Raw genomic sequence first — 10324 nt, forward strand, 5'->3', positions numbered from 1 at the left:
TTCAGAAAACCACACTTTAATAAATGGCTATAGTGTGTGAATGCATCAATATATTCACTTACCTTTCAGCTGCCTTTTTCCCCAGAGGAAAAGTTATCAGTTCAAAAACTTTTATTTGCTTTTTAATATAATCTTAGAATGTCTTTAAGATGTTGGCTATAAGGAAGACTATTGGTGAAAAGGATTTTCCCTACAGCCCTCATTCTTTCTAAATCAAGGTAAATAACATTCAAGATATCTTTCATTTTATTTTAAAATAAGAAATAGACTTTGTATCACTGAAAAGTCCATGGTTCACTCTTAACATAAGGCCGTTCATTTTGTACGATCTTGTTTCCTCTGCTTTCTGCAATATTCCCCATGAAGGGACGTCTCTTAAGAAGACTAAAACTTGACAGTGCTAGCTGCGTATATTTGTTTTCATGAACAGATTCGGGTCTGAACAAAGGTCTACTTGACTCATTTATTTTGTGTCTGGTAATTACTTGGCTGGATGCATGGAAGCAGCTGGATACTTTTTCACTCAGCAATAATGTGCCCACTATATGCAAAAATAATCAATATAGGCTTAAGCATGAGAATTGCATTCTTGGGGAAATCTGGAACAAGCCGCAGTAGAAGACATCTGGATAATATTTCGACAGTAGGCCAAAGCAAAGCTTTAGAGTCTGCTTCACATCAAATCTGTACATATAAAATGTACAAATAAATGTATTTCCTTTGACTGAAATCTGTAGTTCACATTTTATATTATAATGAACATTGTCCTGGGCTTATGACTTTTTCCCCCTAGTTTCAGCTTCCTTCCCATGCTCTGTATCACATTTTAGACTATTAATTCTTTGGGACAACATGATAGTTCTTGTTGTAATCATAATCTTTATCAGCATCATTGTGTCACTGTAATTGTCAGGATGGGGGAATCTCTTTTGAGATGGGAAAGCTTGGCAACTTTCTATGTAGGGTTGTCCCCTTTAGCTTCTGAAGACGTCTTGCAAAAAATAGCAATGTATCTGATATGATGTACAGGTTTTGTTGAAAGAAAGGGTTTTGTTTAAAGCTCTCTGTTTATATCTTTGCTAAACACCTTGAGCTTGAGAATGAAAGGTGTGAATAAAAACCCTATGAATTGTAGCAGCAGTAACTACATTCTTTCATACCAAACAATACAAGTGGACAGCTTTCCCAAAACATTTGTGCAGTCAAAAGACACCCAGAGAGATTTACGCTGCAGTTCTCTGCCCAGGTGCTGAGATGTCCAATCATATTAAATGAGACACATTTTAGTTGATATATGAGTAAGAGTTCACTAATAAACTTCTATGGTATCCTTTTTTCCCCACAAGAACCTAGAACTGTGAAATTCAAAATATGAAATTTTAACTGCATATACTTGATATCTTAATTCAATTATAACTGAGGTTCAGGCTGGTTGCTAGATTGTGTTCCAGACTCCATATATTCTACTTCCCCATTCATCTTCTTTGTACCCAGCAGTGCCTGCACTCTTCTTACTATATCAGGAAGAAGATTTCTAAATGTCCCACTACTCCATCCAACAAGAAGGTAAAATGATGCAACCAAAGAAAAACAAGCCTACTCATTCATTGGCAAGCACAGATATTGTCTCATCTTAAAATCTAAGCAGTGGGAGAAGAGTATCCATCTGGATCATCTATGACTCTAGACTAGATTGTGCAGTTGGAAGAGAATTCCAAAATAAAGTAATGGCAAACCACTTTCATATTATACTTAAGAAAATCTCAGCAATGGTGCCTTTCAGGGGGAAAAAGTAATCTTAACATGAGATTAACCATGAATCATTTAGGAGAATGTTTTAAACATTTTTTGTAGTGATTTCTTTTCATAGGATCTTATTCCAAGGTAAGCAGAAAAAACTGGGTTTGGGCACACACAGAAACATCTAAAGATATAAAGGTATATATTTCCTGGTAAAGCAAACTGATACCCTGATTTCCCTATAATTCTGCTTATGCATCTTTTATTCATAATCCAACAGGAACATTCTTCTGCAGCTTTATTTGATGTGGCCTTAAAAATCATTTAACGTGTTGGTGCAACCCGACCTTGGAATCTCCCAGTGCTTAATGTTATTTTTATTGTTAGCAAACTTCCTAGATGACCTCAACACATTCAAGTATTTTCCTAGTAGGAAGGAAAATATGTAGGATTATTTATCACCATGTATCAATTATTAAGTGACACAGTCAGTTTTAATTGTTGATGAACAATAGTTTACGTATTTTCAACTTGGATTTTTAAGTCTTTCCATGGTACGTTCATTGCTTTTGCATTCAAAGTGATCCATTTTGCTTCTGATTAGCTTGCTCTCTTTCCTGCCAATTTCCCCAACATTATGGGGAAAGTACTCTATAAAACTATAGGTTCAGGCCCAGGCATGGAGATTGATTGTTTGATATCCCATTTCCCATTCAGTTTGAATATCAGTAATCAGTTCTAATAAAATCTCTGAATCCTTTATAAGGTTACTTCATATCTTTCTTTCCTTTCGATTCCTTGGTAACAATCTCTGATCTAAGTTGTGAAGGTAGGTTGTTTTGGAAACTGAATTGTAATAATGGCTCCTCTATGTGAATGACAGTAACATAAATTTGTTGCAAAAAAGAAGATTTTATGGTCAAAACAATAACTTTGTAACTTTATTAATGTAAATTTGTACATTCACAGTTAATTATTCCCTGGCTCTGATGAGGATCCTGCAGAATAGTCATAATCAGAGATGGTATTCAGCAGGTTCTGACCAGTTCTGGAGAACCGGTAGCGGAAATTTTGAGTAGTTTGGAGTAGTAGAACCAGCAATTACCACCTCTGACTGGTCCTGCCCCCATCTATTCTCTGCCTCCTGAGTCCCAGCTGATCGGCTGGGTATTCTTTTGTTTCCCTGCACAGGAGAATGGAGTTGGAAAGCAGTTTAGTGGGTGGGGTGGGAATGGAGATTTTACAATATCCTTCCCCTGTCATGCCCACCAAGCAACAGCCACCAAGCCATGACCACAGAACCAGTAGTAAAAATGTCTGAATCTCACCACTGGTCATAATGGACCACAAAGTATATGTCAAGCTATAATTTGATACTCGGGCTGTTTGCTATTCCCCTACTGTTTCATGGATATTAGGTCTCTGGATTTGTGCTTTAAGATCCAGGCCCCAGCCCCCACCCCACTCCATGCACCATTTTGTACATAATTACAGTCATATTTTATTACAGTATTTGTATTACTGAAAACTTTGCATGCTGTTTCCATTTTTTTTCCATAAGTGCATTTAGCAAAATAAGGAAGACTTGAAATTCAGCTGAAATCCATTCGGTGGAGTTGTGCCATAACGTATAAGTATTTTACCCTTTCTAGGACTTGAAACTGGCAAAATCCATTTTTTGTTTCCAATATGTTCAAAATTCCTGTGCGGTTTCAGAGCTATTTCTTACTAAGCTTACAATAGAAAAACTATGTTAACCAATCATATACACAACACAGAGAAGAGCAACAAAGATGATTAAGGGGGTGGAGGCTAAAATATATGAAGAATGGTCGCAGGAATTGGTTATGTCTAATTTAATGAAAAGAAGGAGTAGGGGTGACATGATAGCAGTGTTCCAATATCTAAGGGGCTGCCCCAAAGAACAGGGGCTCAACCTATTCTCCAAATAGGCAGAACTTGAAGCAATGGATGGGAACTAATTTTATTCAAAGAGGAAAATATATCTAAGTACATTTTTCACTTGGATGTCACTTCTGGATTTTGTGCTTGTGATGAAAAAAAAAATGAAATTTTGACTGCGGTTTTGTCAATTACAGTTGATAGATTTGTCATTATAGAAATGGATAGCAAAAAGTTGAGGCTGGGATGTTTTTATTTTGTACTGTACTAAAAAGAGTCAGAAGTCAACATCTTTTTCACCCCCCTTTGTACCTCACGTTTTTTCCCCCTTTCTTTTTCCTTCCCCTAATTTCTTATTTCTATTTTTCTTTGCATTTATATATTAAATAAATAAAATTTTAAAAAGGAACTAATCAAGAAGAGAAGCAACCTAGAAATAAGGAGACATTTCCTGACAGTTAGAAAAATTAATCAGTGGAACAACTTGCCTTCAGAAGTTGTGGGTGCTCCAACACTGGTGGTTTTAAAGAAGATATTAGACAACCACTTGCCTGGAATGGTCAAGCAGGAAACCTCCAAGGTCCCTTCTCAACCCTATTATTCTGTTATCTAGTAGTAAAGGAGATGGATCTATGCACATGGCCAACCTTATTTGAATTGAAAAGCACATTAACATTGTTAATACTTTATGAAAGGCCATCAGCAAAAGTCAGGATTTAAGTCAGAAAACGTCTTGGAAGAAGATAATAGTATAATTAATCACTTGCCTGCTGTAAGCAAAAATATTAGAATAGGGTTAGAAGAGATGTTGGAGGTTTTCTAGTCCAACCACCTGCCTAGGCAGGAAACTCCCAGTGTTGGAGCATTCACAACTTCTGGATGCAAGTTGTTCCACTGATCAATTGTTCTAACTGTCAGGAAATTTCTCCTTAGTTCTAGGTTGCTTCTCTCCTTGACTAGTTTCCATTCATTGTTTCTTGTCCTGCCCTCCGGTGCTTTGGAGAATAGCTTGACTCTCTCTTCTTTGTGGCAGTCCTTGAGATATTGGAACACTGCTATCATGTCTCCTCTAGTCCTTCTTTTCATTAGATTAGAAATACCCAGTTCCTGCAACTGTTCTTCATATGTTTTAGCTTCCAGTCCCCTAATCATCTTTGTTGCTCTTCTCTGCACTCTTTCTAGAATCTCAACATCTTTTTTACATCGTGGCGTCCAAAACTGAATGCAGTATTCCAGAAGTATGGCCTTACCAAGGCATTATAAAGTGGTATTAACACTTCAGATGAACTTGAGTCAATCCATCTGTTTGTGCAGCCTAGAACTGTGTTGGCTTTTTTGGCTGCTGCTTGCACATTGCTGGCTCATATTTAAATGGCTGTCCACTAGGATTCTGAGATCCAGGGCGCATATCACAGATTTTTCTCATTTTATTTTAGGAAGATGAAGAGATGGTTGTTATATAAAACTAGATAATATTTGTGTAGGAGACCATGAGATAATACAAAGGTTGCAAATTGGTTTTTTTTTTTTCAGTTTTCCCAATCTTCCTGTCAACAGTCTTCAATCTTTTAAGATTTCTTTAAATTAAATAACTTAGGTGTCCTTGAAGCCTATCAAAGGTTTTGATAACTATGATTGTCTTTTAATGATCCTAGAAGGGAACCAATGCAACAGGACAGTAATGTGTTTATAATAGGAGCTGGATTGGTTTGAATGAGGATTTCATCCTCAGGGGAACTGATTAGGGTAGACTGATTACTTTAGTTAGATTGTGCTGTAAGAAGAGGTAATGCTTCTGTTCTCTTCAAGAAAACCCATGATGGTGAAAATTAGGAGATGAGATGGGAACAGGACACCATAATCCTGCAAATTTCTCATTCAATGCACACTATGCATTTTGGCATACTGTGTAACGGTGTGGTATGCTGGATGCTCTGCAATGGATAAGAAGATGCTCCAGAGAGTTATAAACACAGCACAAAAAATCATCGGTTGCTCTCTTTCTTCTCTGGAAGAGATTGCAAAGACCAGGCTCCTCTCTAGAGCACTAAATATCTCCACAGACTGTTCTTATCCTGAACGTTCATATTTTGAACTGTTACCATCAGGGAGGCATTATAGGTTTCTTAAAATGAGGACTAATAGATTGAGAAACAGTTTCTTTTCCAAGGCAGTAATTGTCTTGAATCAAACAGTGCATTTGTGATTTAGTTATTATTATTATTATTATTATTATTATTATTATTATTATTATTATTATTATTAGTAGTAGTAGTAGTAGTAGTAGTAGTAGTAGTAGTAGTATTTTAAATACTCTGTGGTGTGATTGTGATGTGGTGTTTGGGAGTAGCTTTCAAATTTCATTGTATTCGTGGAATGCAATGACAATAAAGGTATTCCATTCTATTCTATTCTCAGCTGTGCCGTGCAAAGCAGCTGAAGTCGAAAAAGCAGGAAATAAAGGTCAGGTAAGAGTCCCGGCAGGCAGGCGGGCCAAACATCAGCAGATACAGAACCAGTTCTTTGTCTGCTGCTCTTCAGAGCTACCGGTTCTATAGAGCCAGCCAGAACCAGTGGCATCCCACCCCTGAGTTACTGTCCGGTCTCTTCTTAAAAACCTCCATTGATGAAGCATCCACAACTTCTGATGGTGATACCCTTCTGATACCCTTTTCCATTTAACCTTGGTTTTGCTTAACTAAATCATTTAAACTAAAATTAATTAAATCACTTAAATAATTAATCAGTGGAACAACTTGCCTCCAGAAGTTGTGAATGCTTCAACACTGGAAGTTTTTAAGAAGAGATTGGACAACCATTTGTCTGAAATGGTATAGGTTTCCTGTCTGAGCAGGGGGTCAGAGTAGAAGACCTCCAAGGTCCCTTCCAACTCTGTTATTCTAGTCTATTCTACTTTCCTGCACCCTTTCTACCTCACAGAAAACCCTGCTTTGTGCTTCTCATACTTAGTGCTATGGGATTAGGTATTTATTTACATTTTTGGCATTTCTATTCTGGGAGATACTAGCTCCCAACATCTTTCTCACAGCCTTTTCAGACATCACTGGTATAAGCATAAACAAGCACAGCATCTGAGTTTATTCATAACCCAAAGTCAAATAAATGGTATCATGGTTTAGTATAAGATAAAAACCTGTCACAGCTGTTTGTAAATTATGCTTGAGGAACCCAACCTATTATGTTTTATTCAATTTGCTGAAATCAATGCGTTGAAAGAAGGCAATTTACTATCATTGTTCTCAAGGATACAGAATAATTATTGGGTCCTTCATTTTCCCAGTTACTTCATTAGGATGTTTCCCCCCCTACATATGGTTACAGGCTTTGCAATGAAATGAATCACATTTTATTGTAGTCAGGAAAGGAAAATGTGCAGCTACTGAAATAATGGAGAGCTATGGTCATGAATGCTGGCAGACAGCTATTTGGAAAATTATATGTTCAAGCACTGATGGATGTCAGGCTTTGAAAGCTGTTCTGGCAAAGAGTAGTTAAGTCATCAAGCTTGCAAACGGAAGTATCACTGTACCTCGTACTTACTGACCTGCTTGCAACCAGAAAACAGATGGATGGCTCATATAACCATTTCATGCTGTTTGAAGTCAACACAAATGATCTTTATAAAAGAGATCTGCATCCTATATTGAACCAACATGATGAAAAGCCATTTTGTTGTTGTTGTTTTTCAGTCAGTAGCAAGCCTCTTACAAGGGCATTCTCTCCTAAGTTGCCCTTGAAACTTCCTGCCTGACAGTTTATCTACACGTGGGCTGTAATGCTTCATATTTGCTTTCTGCTGACTTGTCAATTGGGAACACTATGGTGGGAGATTTTTGTTCATTGTAACAGCAAGACCTGCAGCAATATCCCTTCTGTGCAGCCATATATGCATATCTGCATTCCGTGATATGGAACATCAAGTTCTATATAACAAACAAAGAACCATTTCAGAGATGATATATTAGCATGAAAAATACTTTAGCATTGATTGATTAGTAATGTGCCATCAACTTGGTGTCAGCTTTTAGCAACCACATAGATTTTGTTTGGGATAATCTTTTACCAAGATGGTCCTTCAGGTCTTTTCTATCCTACCTATGAACATGTTGTCATTAATGAGTACTTATCCAAAGAACAGAAAGATAGAAGATGATAAGACACATAAAAGAATGGTCATCTACTTGGAAGTAATGGTCTGTTTTTGAGTAGCTTTGTATTCTCAAGTTTATAGTCAAGTTTCTGTAGATACCGTGTTTCTCCAACAATACGGCCTCCACCAATAGGAAGGCCCAGCATGATTTCTAGGCATGAGGTGAAATTAAGCCCCACCCCCAAAATTTAGACCTATTTAAACCATGTGTTTCCCCGCCATTTCTCACATCGTTCATTAGAACTACACAAGGTGAAGAGAAATGGGGGAGAACGGTTTGGGGATGGGGAGAAAACTTGCGTTTAGGAGTGCCCTGCAGGTAGCCTAGGCTAGAATACCCCAATAGCCGATAGAAACTCCCCGAAGGCAGAGTCCCCAGCCGCTTCGGGGCGTGGCGTGGCTGCCCGTGTCCCCTCACCTTTAGGCAGTCTCTTTCGGGCGATGGAAGCTTCCCAAGTGCAGTCACCAGCCACTTTGATTGGCCAGTAGAAGCGGCCTCGTGGCGAGTGCACACACACACTCCCCTTGCCATGAGGCCACTTCCATTGCCCGAAAGACACTGCCTAATGGCGAGGGGACATGGGCAGCCATGCATCACCCTGAAGCAGCTGGGGACTCTGCCTTTGGGGAGCTTTCGTTGGCCGATAGAAGCAGCCTCGCGGTGAGGGGAGTGTGTGCGTGCGCTCACCCCGATGCCGCTTCCACCGGCCGATCGAAGTGGCTGGTGACTGCACCTGGGGAGCTTCCATCACCCGAAAGAGACTGCCTAATGGCGAGGGAACACAGGCAGCCATGCCATGCCCTGAAGCAGCTGGGGACTCTGCCTTCAGAGAGCTTTCATTGGCCGATAGAAGCGGCCTCGCGGTGAGGTACGTGCCTATGGGCCGCTCTAGGTGGGGGAGGAAATTAAGTCACCCCCAAAAAGATGGCCTAGCTGTTTTTTCGGGGGTCAAAAAAAAATAAGGCCCAGCCTTATTTTGTGAGAAACACAGTAGTTGTGATCAACATTACTTGTATTTAGGCAGAGGTAAAAATTTCCAGCACGTAAGCTTCTTCCTCTTAGCATTTATATGCTGATGCAATTTTTAAGTTAATTTGGGTTTCATCATGCATCAGTCATTCTTTTTATTTTCTCTTGTTTGATTCTAAGCCTTGTCTGACCTCCTGGAATCTATGACCTCTGACTGGATCTGACAACATCTTACTCTTCTAGCTTTGAACCTCAACTGTCAGTAAGGAAAGGTCTTGGGGTCTGTGCCAGATAATTACAACACATGTGCATAACAATTTTTCCATGAGGGTCTTGTAATGTTGACTATTTTTACTTCAAAATATCTTACAATAGTTCCTTCTCCCCCTATACAATTAAAATTTGGTTTCAGTAGAAAAACTACTTGTTGTTTTTTTTCATTACAACCCACATCTAATGCTTGAGTCACATGCTTCATACTCCCTGGTAGGTCTTACTTTGCCTTATCTTCCATTGGCCATTTATATAGAATATTAACATTACTTATTTACAAAAGTCTTAAAATATTTTCTTAGACCATCTCTGTTTGGCTTTCAACAACCCAGATGACCCTAGATGGCAGCAAAGTGGTAAAGAAAAATGTAGTGCTTAACTGATGTTTAGTTAAATCACTCATACATATAAGCTAAGAGTCAGAGGTAGTATTCAGCAGGTTCTGACCAGTTCTGGAGAACTGGTAGCGGAAATTTTGAGTAGTTAGGAGAACCGGCAAATGGAGACCTGTGAGTGGAGATATTATAGTATCCTTCCCCTGCCACGCCCACCAAGCCACGCCCACAGAACCGGTAATAAAAAAATTGAATCCCACCACTGCTAAGAGTGTGTGTCATCAGCCAAAAAAGCTAATGCAATCCTAGGCTACATTAATAGAGGGATAGAATCAAGATCATGTGAAGTTCTAGGACTGCTTTACAAAGCCTTTGTAAGACCACACTTGGAATACTACAACCATTTATAGTCACCCCGATATAAAAACGATGTTGAGACTCTGGAAAGAGTGCAGAGAAGAGCAACAAGAATGATTAGGGGGCTGGAGGCTAAAACATACAAAGAACAGTTACAAGAATTTGGTATGTCTAGTCTAATAAAAAGAAGGACTAGGGGAGACATAATAGTAGTATTCCAATATTTGAGGGGTTCCTACAAAGACAAGGAGGTCAAACTATTTTTCAAAGCACTAAAAAGGAAGACGTGAAACAAGGAATAGAAATTAACCAAGGAAAGAAGCAATTTAGAAGTAAGGAGATTTTACTTAAATTTCCTAATGGTGAGAGCAATCCACCAATGGAACAGCTTGCCTTCAGAAATTATGGGTGCTCCATCACTGAATTCTTAAAAAAAAAAAAAAAAAGACTGGATAACCATTTATCTGAAATTGTATAGGGTCTCCTGCTCCAACTAGAAGACCTCCAAGGTCCCTTCCAACTCTATATTTTGAATTCATTCAGATTAAGTTTGTATTATGTAATTGTGTCAGAAAG

The sequence above is a fragment of the Notechis scutatus genome, chromosome 4, assembly GCF_049901735.1.
Source record: "Notechis scutatus isolate UNSWTSFEM ecotype Mainland chromosome 4, rNotScu1.2, whole genome shotgun sequence".
Lineage (NCBI taxonomy): Eukaryota > Metazoa > Chordata > Lepidosauria > Squamata > Elapidae > Notechis > Notechis scutatus.